Below are 10,787 nucleotides of genomic sequence, written 5' to 3'. Positions count from 1 at the left end.
TACATGTAGCTCGATCGACCCGGCGCCCTAGCGCCCTGCCTAGTATTAGGCACTTCAGTCACGTGACAGGACCTGTCAAAATTTGCTAAGGTGAGAGTGCGTACTTGCGTGGCACCAGTCAAGTGCATGCCCAAAACTGTACAGGTACGCGCTATGCTTCGTTGTACGGGCTGATAGTTGGGCGCATCGTGTTGCTCTGACGTTCAGCTTTCAGTAGATCCCGCATACGTCATAGTACGTACATTTTTGCGAGTTGTAGATCACGTACACTACCAGCAAAGAGTTTTTTCACAAAGAACTGTTGTTTGCTCGCGTTTGAAACGCTGCTTATCGTCTTCAGCGTCGTCTTTCCATTCGGAAACAGTAGAGTTCTTGTTTACCAGGGCTTGCGCATCGCTGCGCAAGGAGACATTATGTACGTAGGCACTGAGAAGTATGCGCTTTAGGCGGAGGAGAACGACGATGCGTCGTCCTACCTGGGCGAATTCTCAAAGCGTACTGAAAGCCAAGTTTTGACACGGTTGCGCTGAAAGGCCTACTGATGTTTACGAACAATCAAAAGGCACAGTGGCTGCTGGAGAAACCCTCTGATGAGGGGATGCTTTGATATACGTAGCCAGGCACGCTTCACCAAAATTTCAAAGCTCACCAGCAGGCAATTCATGACTGCTGCATGGAGCAGTTGAAGGAGAGGGAGGCAGATATCACACCATGGAAAGAAGCTACCAACAGAGGTCCTGAGGAACTTCTTGCCAACTTGGAATCACTTGAGATGGCATGACTGTGGGCACGAATGTCCTGTGCAGTAATTCGCGCGCGCGCGCACGCGCGCGTACTTACCCTCCACGTTGCGGTGTACGGCGTACAATGAGGAAGTTCTCTGTTGTTTTTGTGCCAGAAGAATGTCTTTATAGCTATTACGCTTTAGTACCCGCAGGAGCCTGCCAGTATGTCGTTATCAGTTCATTTCACAGCAAACTGAAGCTGTTACTATGGGTTACTATGGCGTTGCTATGGGTTGCTATGGAGTTGCTATAGTGATTGCGGTCACAATTGCCGTATTCTTGCCTATTCTGAACTTTGATCTGTATTGTTTCGATCCATACAGGGTTGTTGGTGTAAATGAGTGATGTGTGCTTGAAAAAAACACTCTGATGTTTTGTGACTATATCCACTGATGATACTTCGGAGATGCTGTTGGTGCCACAAATTGTATTGATTTCGCCTTATGCAACTGCCTATCTTCAACCCTTCATATCTGAGTGGTATCACTGTGGATTTCAATAAAATTTTCTGTGTGACCTTGTGATACCCACCACCATCGATTACCGATGATAAACCTGGAAAAAACGCGATTTCAAAAAATGGGGTGAAGTGCCTACTACTAGTATTATTTTTCGAAACCTAGGTCGAAATTTTTGAGGGGGGGGGGGCGCGCGCCCCCCGCGCCCCCCCCCCCCTAAACCCGCCACTGCTGCTCGCTATACGTGATGCTTTCTGGACCAGGCTTCGCAAGCGTGGTTACCCTCCTAGGTTTCTCCACGATGCGTTCAGTGATACCCCAGCTAGCTGTCAACTCATACCTCCAGCTAGTTCTGTGCAAGCTTCTGCCTCTTGCCCCACAGTTTTTGTTACTGACTATCACCCTGGCCTCCTCAGCCTTCAACGCACCCTGCAAAATTCTTTTCGCGCTAACTTATGTTTTAGGAAACCACATTCACGATGGGTATAGGTATTTTTTACCTCCATGCCATGCCTTGCACTCAACCTCGTGTTTGTTTTTTCGCCTCGCAAGCAACCCCGTGTTTTGTTCACGCTTTCTTTCGCGCTAAATCGCTAAATTGTTTTTTTTCGCGCTAATTACTCGACAGTGCTCAACGCCTGTCTGTCCAGTTCGCTGGTTATATTGAGTTCCACATTGTCATTTATCCTCATTCCTCTGATGAAGTGACTCATGTCACAGAAACCGGTCAGGTTAAAGAACTTGGAACTCTCCTTGCTTGTGAGTGCGTGGTTGTTATGTTTTAGACTTCCCGTGTAGGACCTTCGCCGATGCTTCACTAGGTGTAGCAGGACTTTTGCCAGCACCCTCGTGACGTTCCAGATATGTGGCTTGATGATTGTAGTTGACGTTGATTTAGTGACTTTGGCAAGTTTGAGTCGTGTCAAGAAGTCAGGTAGGAGTCAGTACTAGGCAGTAGTGGAACGTGAGTGGTAGTCTTTGCCGAGTTTGGAGGGTATCCTGGATTTGGTTTGCAGCGCTGTGGAAATGGCTTGCTGTGGAGGTCCCATACCAGCACTGGATGTTGTGTCAAAGGTACGATCTCGTAGCACGCCCTAAACCTTCAAAAATTCAAAAATTGACTTCGGTCTGTGGGAGTCTGTGAGAGAACGCCCACTTGTGCTGTAGTGACAGATTCCAGGGCCACGTTGAGGGGCCCTATCCCACCACCCATGGCTGCTTCTGGACCTTTTTTTAGGTTTGGGTCCCGCGCACGGACAGAATGGGCAGGAAAATGTGAAAAAAACTTGTGAATGCATTTTGTTGGCTCCTGGGTGGCTCACACACCGTGGTAGGCCTCGACCAAATATGCTTGCGCATATTTCAGCATATATATATTTTTTGAGACAGTTCATATATGGCATATTGAGCGACAAAGGGAATATTGGAATGAAGCCAGCATATAATTCAAATATTCTGAAGAAAATGAGGACAAAACATTCATATTATGAACAAAATGCGTTCAGAAATGCCTTTTATGGATGAATTTGGAATGGTTGAGGCGTTTGCTACATTTCCGCATGGATGAACACTATCGCTACTGTTGCTGGGGACACATTCCAGCCATACAATTCCGCATGTGGTTTGATTTGCACCATAAGCATGATAGCCGTGAAGCCATTGACTATTCCAAGGTTGTAATTTTACTGAAATGATCTACACTTCCTGCTTATGTCGAGCATATTTTGGAATATTTTGGCATATCTTTTTGCATATCTTGCTAAATCTTTGGCATATTATGGACGTTTTCCCTGAAATGCGACGAGCATAATATGCTCTTTTTTTTAGCATATTTGGTCGAGGCCTACACCGTCGCACTATGCCGGAATTTTTTCCGGCCTCAAAAGCCTGTCAGCGAGGCGCAAGAACTTGTAAATCATGTCCAGAGGGCCAACATAGTGGCAGGAGTGTGTGGTGAAAATTCACTCAAATCCATGGAGAGACACCAAAGTTACGGTCAATTGAATGCCATATGAAATTTTTGGGTAGGCTGCTACCAAGAATCGTGGATGCTGTCTACAAAATAATTATACACCATTCATGCCCTAAGTCAACAGCAACTTTTAAAACATTCTGACCTGTGATTGGTTTACACTGGCAGTTGCCATGACGACGCAGTAGGCGGGCACCACGCGAGACACCACAAGCCAAGGAAATCATTCTTGTTTGCAGATCATGCATTCGCTAAATTCCTAGGTTATAATTATAGTGTCCATTCGTATTGTCCGTAACGCGTTTCCTGATCATACCCACTTGCAAAGGCGTAGACAGTATATAAGCCAACCCTGATGATAATAATGTTGTATCACTTCGGTGTTAGATATACTAAAATCGGAACGATACAGAGAAGATTAGCATGGCCCCTGCGCAAGGATGACACGCAAATTCGTGAAGCATTCCATATTTTTTGCCAGTCCAGGCTACAGTGAAATGTTTGGCACCATGCGGGCGCCGGGCATGGTACTTGAAAGATGTTTTTTCTTCACTATATCGGTTTTGTTCAAGTTTGATGAAACAATTTTGAGATTCGTATATCTGCGACAGTACAAGATGAGGAAGTGAATTTTGAGGTGCCTATGACATCAAGTATAGTAGGCCTACAAAGTGGGGAGGCGTAAAACCCGCAAACGGATTTTTTTAATGAGAAACTGAGAAAAGGGTCTATGAATCATTCTGCAAATGTACACCAAATGTTATCAACTATCGACGGCCATCCACCCTAGACAACCGTGCATCCCCTACTGGTGCAGCACGGCTTGCACCGGATAGGCGAACTCGGCAAGCGCAAGCTACTACTAGTGTTTGCCTGGAGGTGCCTTCATGGGAAAGCTAGTGCCACGTTGTCTGCACTGTTCGTCAGATCTGCTGGCAGAAGAACCCGTCATCAGAGGTCCAGTGGTCTGCTCAGTCAGCCATCCTCCACTCGCTCTGGCGCTTCTCGGCCGTCCGTCGCAGGATCTGCACACTGGAACCTGCTGCCGGATGACGTTCGGACCATAGCTAGACAGGAAAGGTTTAGCATAAGTTGCCTACCATATTGTTGCTCAGACTAGTCCTCCCTCTAGCTCTTCTCGACCACCCTGTCACCCCTGATACCCACTTGACTCCTGTGTCAGATACTTCTTCTTTCGTAATTTTCTAATTCCTGTCCTCTCTTTTCTAAATGCGTCTTATCCATTCGCCTTTATATCATTGGGCCTAGTTCCCGTTTATTGTGCGAATTAAAATAAACCAACCAACCAACCAAGGCAACTGCTCAGCGCAAGCCATTAGCAAACACCCAGGGATGACATCACTGCATATGGCTTTGCAGGGATTTATCCGTTCTAGGAGCCTCCAAGGAACTTGACGTCATCTGAGGTAGTTGACTGCAAGGTCAGCATAGGCTAGAGTCTTGGGGCTGTGCACCAACACGAATGTGAAGCTGTGCTGGACGGGTCACGTACAATGCTGTGGTAGGCGTTGGAGACTTCTGTGATCATCACAGAAGTCTCCAACGCCTACCACAGAAACACGGTGACCTGACTGTGTACTGTTGTACAGTGTGATCCCTGCTGGGACGCGCTCGACGCGTCTTCAACGGTACAAACATCTAAGAAAAGTCTTCGATCGAGTCAACCAAAACACGATTCGAATGCCGAGGGCTCAGGCGATCATCCTCGTTCGAATCGTGTTTTGGTTGACTCGAAGGCTTTTCTTCGATGTCTCAGGGACATCCCAAAAGGCCAAGCTCTAGCCAGCAGAGCCTGGAATTTTTGTAAAGCGTTCCTGTGGCGGCGCAACTCCTGCTGCCGCTCCAACAGGAAACAGTGGGAGTGATGAAGTCGCTGTTATTCCAGTTGAACTTTCGGAGCGGACTGACAGTCACACTCCGCCAGACGCGGAAGAATCTGTTGTCAGGTAGTAGCCAGAACATGAAGAACAGCGCACAGTGACAAGTACCGCTGCCTATGTAAAGGATGCTTTGACTCTTTGAGAGCGGTGAGAAATTGTTGGACTCGCATAAATAATTGCAGTTGATTCGCTCACCTAACGGCAAATTTGAAGTTTACAATGTACATTGTTGCTGCGTGTACAGAAATACTGCTCGTGGTGTGTGAGATTTACGGCTTGTTGTTGTTGTTTATTTTACTTCACCAAATGAGCAGGCAGAGATGCCTTCTCACCTGCCCATAGGACAGGTTCTCACAGAATGATGAAGGGATGATATGCAAGGGAAAACAAGAAATGATATTATAATAATTATAAGACAGAAAGGACCAAAAGAAGAAAAGGAAAAATTTATATGAAGACAATTTCATGGAGTCAGAAATAGAAAGACAATAATTTCATGGAGTCAAAGAATAGAAAGACAATCTCATGGAGTCAGGAACACGTGGTTGATTTTATAGACATGCATGCACAAATGTGATAGATGAGAAGGTTGGAATTTATGGCAGATAATAAAAGTTTAACGAGGATATTCACAAAGTAAGTATACCAATGGCAGAAAGAGCTTTTCGGAAGGGACCAGGGACACGTATCACTCTAAAATCAGAGGGGAGAGCGTTCCAGAGAATGCTTCCCCGAAACATCATGGTCGATCGTCCCGCAGGCCCACGAAGAAAGGGAACTTGAAGCAAGTTCGACACTTGTCCCCGTGTGGTGCGCTGATCCTCCGGAACAGTCTCTGGGGCCGTTCGGGTGAATAACTGTTGAAGAAGGGGGCTACAGGAGGAGCTTCTTGACATCGGTTTTCAAAATGACCTGGGACAGTAGCATGATGTCATCTACCCCCACCCCATCCCGCCTTGATCCCGGCCGCAACCCCCCCTCAGCCAAATCCTGGACACGCCACTGTGATGTCGCACGTAACGTCGGCTATTGCCAATCAACAAAGCTCGGTTGGACTTCAGTTCAGCGGTGGTACACTCACGTCAAGTACACACGGATTACGTGCGACTTAACATCCCTAGTGGTCCTTAGCCTTGCCTGTAGGGAGCCATAGGGCCGGCAAGAAACACATCACGCTAGCTGTCTTTGAAGGTACGGCTCGGGTCAAGTAGAAAAGAAAATCCTGTCAGCTTTTCCATTCTTTTGGTTGGTATAGTCAAGTATCTTACTGGTCTCGTCATCGTCCAGAGCAATTAGCTGTTGCGCTGATTCGAATTGTACTTCAACTGCTTTGTCAAGACTTAGTACCATTCGAGAAAACCAACATGTCATGACCTGGTGTAGCTGAATTAAGCGCGGCATAGCCACGCAAAGATGTAGCATAAATACCGAGGTGCGACAAAACTCTTTCACTTCGCTTTGCATTTGAGTTAGTGGTGAGAGACAGAGTTTTTCTCTTCGCTTGTTGAGTATTCCGTCACGCTGCAGCAGCCTTTGCGAACTCTCCCGAGCGTGATTTGAAGATAGGTTTAGAAACGTGACGTGCTGCTGTTCCCTTCTGCTCCCGTTGGAGAGAAAGTATTTCTGAGGAGTTAATAACGACCAGGCAATGTCGGCAGGAATACAAGCAGTAGAAGTAATGGCAACGGAAGATCCGCGCACAGTGGAGGAGTCCTTCTTCAAGGACTATTTCACAAAGTTTAGCAAGAACTTTGTAGACCCGGATAAGTTGGCACGAGCGAAGTCTATATGCCACTTCGGCACAACTATTACTATCGCAACTACTGATGATGTGGAGGAAATGGAGGTTCCAGGCTACTGCATTTATGCTACAGAAAGAAGACGTGTCATCAAGGTGGAAACAGGAAGCGCCGGAACTACAAGCGTACTGAAACTACGCAAGATTTATCCTGGTATTGAGGAAAGGTACAAAAGGAAGTTGTTGTATAAAGAACTGTTAATAACCCAGTATGTACAGAGATGCGAGGAAGAAATTCGACAGAACAAACGAGATCGGTTCATTGCAACCTGCAAGCCTTATTGGTATATGTTCAATAGCTACCATGGTTTTGAACTTGAATATTTTCCAGAAGGCTCACTAGCGCAGATGCCCAGCACTGTGCTGCATGATAATGAGCGACTCGGTTTACTGCGGGATGCTGCTCAAGGTCTTCAATTCCTCAACTCTCTAGGTATTATGCATTCTGACGTAAAGACTTCAAACTTCTGCGTAAGCATGCGAGCCAACGGTACAAGGATCGCGAAGTTGATCGACCTAGGTTCTGCTAAATTTGAGGGCGAGTTCATCAATAGGTGCCACATGGATGATACTTCTGCATATAGACCGCCTGAACTCTTCCCACGCCTGGACCTAGCCCACACAGGACACGATTGGGTGATGGTAAATCCATCAGCAGACTCCTGGAGGTTTGGACTGTGCATTCTAGAAGTAATGACTCGGCGAAGCTTCCACTCATTATGGAGTGAAGCTACACAGCAAGACGAATTGTACAAGGAGTTTATATTGGTGAATGGCCTTATGAAGAGCCGTTCATATATTGAGCCTCACAAATTCATAGGCTTGTCTACTTCTAGCCTGCCCCATTGTGCGAACAAGCTGATTTTTTATTTGATACGACACAAAGCAGCTGAACGTGTGAACATGGACCAAGTGGTCAAGGAGATTAATGAACACCTTGGCTTTGCTCAAAATGTGATTGCAAGCTCCATCGCTGAACATTAAAGTGATTTTAGTGTACAATCATGTAAACTCCTACCTAGACTTTTGTACTGTATTCTTCCTTAATTTTTTCCATCCCTGAACATTCAAGTGTTTTTCAATGTAGTGTTTTTTTTCGTTGGCTGAGCGTAGGGAATGAAACGAAAAATGTATTTTTTGCCAGCATTTTCACCATAGTAACGGCACCAGGATTGCGTCAGCTGGTTTTCTGTCAGTGTTTTCAAACTTTTCTCTTCATCGTGGTCTTTCTCTTTTCGTTGTAGTTTCCCACCTTATTCTCACTTTCCGGATAGGTCCTGCAGGCTACGTTTTGTTCATTTATCTTATGGGGTTATTCTAACCGGTTTTTCCTCAGGGTTGTGCCTCCGCCGGGGTACTGAGGTTTTTTCCGCCAGCTTCGGGCTGGTTAATTATCCGGCGGCCCCATTCACCACAGTGATTCACATTTTGCATCATGTTGGTCTGGTACATTCCTGTACATATATGTGTGAGCTGGCATGCCCTTCTTCTTGCTCATGTATACACTACGCTAAGCTCTTCCATCTTCCACCGTGAGTGAACAAAGACCACACTACTACTGTGATCTGTATCTTTCTGTTGTGTGTGGGTTTATCTGTGGTGTACGCAGAGGCCGGCTAGCTGGCAAAAACAGTGTGTGTTGTTGCTAATGCTGTCTAAGCAAAGCAGCTGAACGTGTGAACATGGACCAAGTGGTCAAGGAGATCAATGAACACCTTGGCTTTGCTCAAAATGTGATTGCAAGCTCCATCGCTGAACATTAAAGTGATTTTATGGTACAATCATGTAAACTCCTACCTTGACTTTTGTACTGTATTCTTCCTTAATTTTTTCCATCCCTGAACATTAAAGTGTTTTTCAATGTAGTGTTATTTTTCGTTGGCTGAGCGTAGGGAATGAAACGAAAAATGTATTTTTTGCCAGCATTTTCACCATAGTTACGGCACCAGGATTGCGTCAGCTGGTTTTCTGTCAGTGTTTTCAAACTTTTCTCTTCATCGTGGTCTTTCTCTTTTCGTTGTAGTTTCCCACCCTATTCTCACTTTCCGGATAGGTCCTGCAGGCTACGTTTTGTTCATTTATCTTATGGGGTTATTCTAACCGGTTTTTCCTCAGGGTTGTGCCTCCGCCGGGGTACTGAGGTTTTTTCCGCCAGCTTCGGGCTGGTTAATTATCCGGCGGCCCCATTCACCACAGTGATTCACATTTTGCATCATGTTGGTCTGGTACATTCCTGTACATATATGTGTGAGGTGGCATGCCCTTCTTCTTGCTCATGTATACACTACGCTAAGCTCTTCCATCTTCCACCGTGAGTGAACAAAGACCACACTACTACTGTGATCTGTATCTTTCTGTTGTGTGTGGGTTTATCTGTGGTGTACGCAGAGGCCGGCTAGCTGGCAAAAACAGTGTGTGTTGTTGCTAATGCTGTCTATGTCTCAGTGTGTGCCAGGATATGTATAGCGAGAAATGTCGTGACACTTATCAGTTGAAAGTCGTCACTAAATTAGGAAACCAAAACAATCAATGTTATAGCCAAGATGTTAAGGGAGGTTTTACATTCACAGTGACGATAAATCCTAACCGTCCACCTCTCCACGCTGCGCTCTTGGCCCTCATTCACAACACACTCCATAGCGAGGAAGTTCGTTCTTTCCGTAGATGTTCCATTTCCTCCAGACAGCTATTTCGCTCATTAAGAGCTACTCGGTGGAGGTAGATAACGAATAAATAGAAGTTAAAGGAGTGAGTATATTTATAGGGTATAGTGGCGCAATTGCGCACTTTCTACATAGAAAGTGGCATACCCAAAGAAGTTGAGGGTGAGAAAGGTTCTAAAGGTGATAAAGGCAAAGGAGGAGACAAACCAGCAGGATATACATGAAACCTATAATTGAGCAGAGATTTTGGCAACAAAATTATCCATCGACGTGCTGGTCTTGGCCTGCGTTGGTAATGTTGCCCGAAACACCGCTTTTCAAGAGTTATGGCCGAAAATGTGCCCTTGCAAGGAAAGATTTTTTTGTTGCACGCTGTCATTTCTTGGCAGCACTGTATTTGAATCTGAGCAGACCGTGCGCAACTTGTCGGATCACGGAAACACGCGAAAGTGTGCAGAATTTTGCTCCAAGTCCAAATAGTCCTAAAAAATCACGTGTTTTAGCCACGTATTGGGCTGCACGGCGGCGGGCGAAGCCCACCGCTGTGCAGGGGCCACATTCAAGGCGGCGGCAGAAGAAACTGACAGCGCCACGTCGGAGACAACAGAATCCGAGTGGGGAGGTATTGGAGTTCTGGGCGGTTGAAGATGAACAGGATTTCGCCGCACACGCACATTACGTGCTGTATCCGAAGGTTGAGCTGCCACTTTGGCCGATGGCGTCTTTTGTCTGGTCGAGAAACGAGCCATCGTGAGAATATAATACTCAAATAATCTCTGGCCGCTGAAGACACGTAGCGTGACGGGACTGAGCTGAGAGAGAACAAGGAAAGCGAACACTAAAGACGGCAGCCAATCGGCAGAACTAGGACTGACACTCTGAAGCGGGACGGGGGCAAACTCAAATCAGAAATCAGAATTTTTGAGTTCAGAATTTGAAAGCTGACTGCACTCTGCAGGCAAAGAAACTGGAAAGACAGCAAGCTCTGTTGACTGTTGTGCGCACAGGAAATCTGCGCATGCGCAGAGCGTGGGCATGTAGTCAGTATGTAGAGAGAGCAAGATTGTGCACACACGTAATCCACTAAGGAGGGTTATGCAACACTGCAACAGCGAAGCAATGGTACGTGACTGTTAAAGGGGAATAATAATAATAATAATAATGACAGTTCGCATTTCACTCATTGCATGAGGTCAACGCATCTGTTAAC

At 46.1% G+C, this 10,787-nt stretch overlaps 1 non-coding gene across 1 annotated transcript; it reads left to right on the top strand.

Moving 5' to 3' along the window:
* The first annotated feature begins 3,585 nt into the window (after positions 1-3,585).
* Positions 3,586-3,690, top strand: LOC135811033 (U6 spliceosomal RNA). Its single transcript, XR_010552506.1, has one exon. It is a non-coding gene; the product is annotated as a U6 spliceosomal RNA (small nuclear RNA).
* Positions 3,691-10,787: the final 7,097 nt, after the last annotated feature.

Source organism: Sycon ciliatum, chromosome 2 (assembly GCF_964019385.1).
Source record: "Sycon ciliatum chromosome 2, ocSycCili1.1, whole genome shotgun sequence".
Lineage (NCBI taxonomy): Eukaryota > Metazoa > Porifera > Calcarea > Leucosolenida > Sycettidae > Sycon > Sycon ciliatum.
This window is presented reverse-complemented; position numbering and strand designations above follow the sequence as displayed.